Source organism: Chiloscyllium plagiosum, unplaced genomic scaffold (assembly GCF_004010195.1).
Source record: "Chiloscyllium plagiosum isolate BGI_BamShark_2017 unplaced genomic scaffold, ASM401019v2 scaf_66908, whole genome shotgun sequence".
In the NCBI taxonomy this organism is placed as follows: domain Eukaryota; kingdom Metazoa; phylum Chordata; class Chondrichthyes; order Orectolobiformes; family Hemiscylliidae; genus Chiloscyllium; species Chiloscyllium plagiosum.
The window spans coordinates 1-1,366 of NW_025194837.1; the positions used below are offsets into that span (position 1 = coordinate 1).

General features: G+C 51.0%; 1 long non-coding RNA gene across 1 annotated transcript; it reads left to right on the plus strand.

Moving 5' to 3' along the window:
* The first annotated feature begins 11 nt into the window (after positions 1–11).
* On the plus strand, positions 12–488 carry LOC122545811. The gene is made up of 2 exons (XR_006310601.1): positions 12–118; positions 357–488. It is a non-coding gene; the product is annotated as an uncharacterized LOC122545811 (long non-coding RNA).
* The last annotated feature ends 878 nt before the right edge of the window (positions 489–1,366 follow it).

A 1,366-nucleotide genomic window follows, 5' to 3' on the forward strand; every position in this document is an offset into this window, starting at 1 on the left:
CTTCCAGATGGAATCCCCTTTTATCTCTCCACCAATCGGGTGATTTTGACGCCAGGGAATGAGAATGGGGTTTTACCCCCAAAATATTTCCAGAGAGTTCTGCAGCTGAAACCGTCCCGTGAGTGTCCTTCGGGCTCCTGTGATATTAAACAGCATTACAGGCTCGTTCAGTCCACCATCACCTTCAGTGACAGGGAGGGGACTGTGCCAGAGGGTGAGGGGTGGCTGGTGTTAAGGATTGTGTCAGAGGGCAGAGTACAGAGGTGTGTGTGAGCGGTGTCAGGGGGATATGACCCCACCAGCCCAGAGGGTGTTCTCTATGGCCTCTCACTGTGCACCCTTGTTTCCTTGTTCAGGATGTGTACTCCCCCTTGACAGATGAAGTACTCCTGGTGCCCCAGCCACCTGCTGCCAACACTGAGCTGCTCTCAGTCCTGAGGGCCACCCACCATGTTATTCCAGCAGATTAAAACACAGCCACAAACTCAGACACTGTTTCAGTTTTTAATTTGTCTCCATTTATCAAAAACATCCAAAACAGCAGAGATCGATGAAGAATCATCAGTAACTCGGTGACATTTCCTAACCCTTCGCCTTCCTCTGTGCATTTCCTGCCCCACACCGAATGGCAGAGGGTGGGAGGGAGACAAGATCTCTGGGTACTGAGTGTCCTTGCCCACCCCATTAGCCAGTTGGAGTGGGCACCTCTGGCCGACCTTGAGCAGCAGGAGGCCAGGCCAGGGCAGGGTCCAGTGGGTACTGACAGAGGAAATGCACGAGGAAGGATGGGGGAAACTACACCAGACCTGGAACTGACAGAACACACAAACCCATCAGAACAAAAAGAGTACAATTCCACCTTGAAACCAGATACCTTTAAAACAGCAGAGCAACTACTGTCTCTGTAACTGTGTGTGGGTGTCATTAAAACCAGGGTCGGTAGGCCAAGAGAAAAAAAATTAGAGCAAAGTGCCCACACCCAGCCTCAGTGAGAAATTACCAGCATGATTAGTCTTTGTTATTGGAGCAAATGTTGCTTAATGTTCAGGACCACCCCCAAGGAGATGGTCACGTCTCTGAAGTCCCAGAATCAAGAGGAACTTTTCATTCTTCCACGGCTGGGCTTTAGTTCCAACCTGAAGTCAAGTCAGTAAACCCCAGCCCGCTCTCTGGAACCCTAGCAGCTGGACATTGGGAGCGGGATTTGAGGAAGCTTGCTTGAGTAAATCGAGAGTTGTTCAGTGTTTGTCAGGGACGGTAGCATCTGAGCAGATGGACAGGTGAACACACACAGGCAGGACCCTCTGTGGGAGGGGTACAAAGGTTCAAGTCCCTGGCAATGGGGGACACGTACTGTAATCACAGC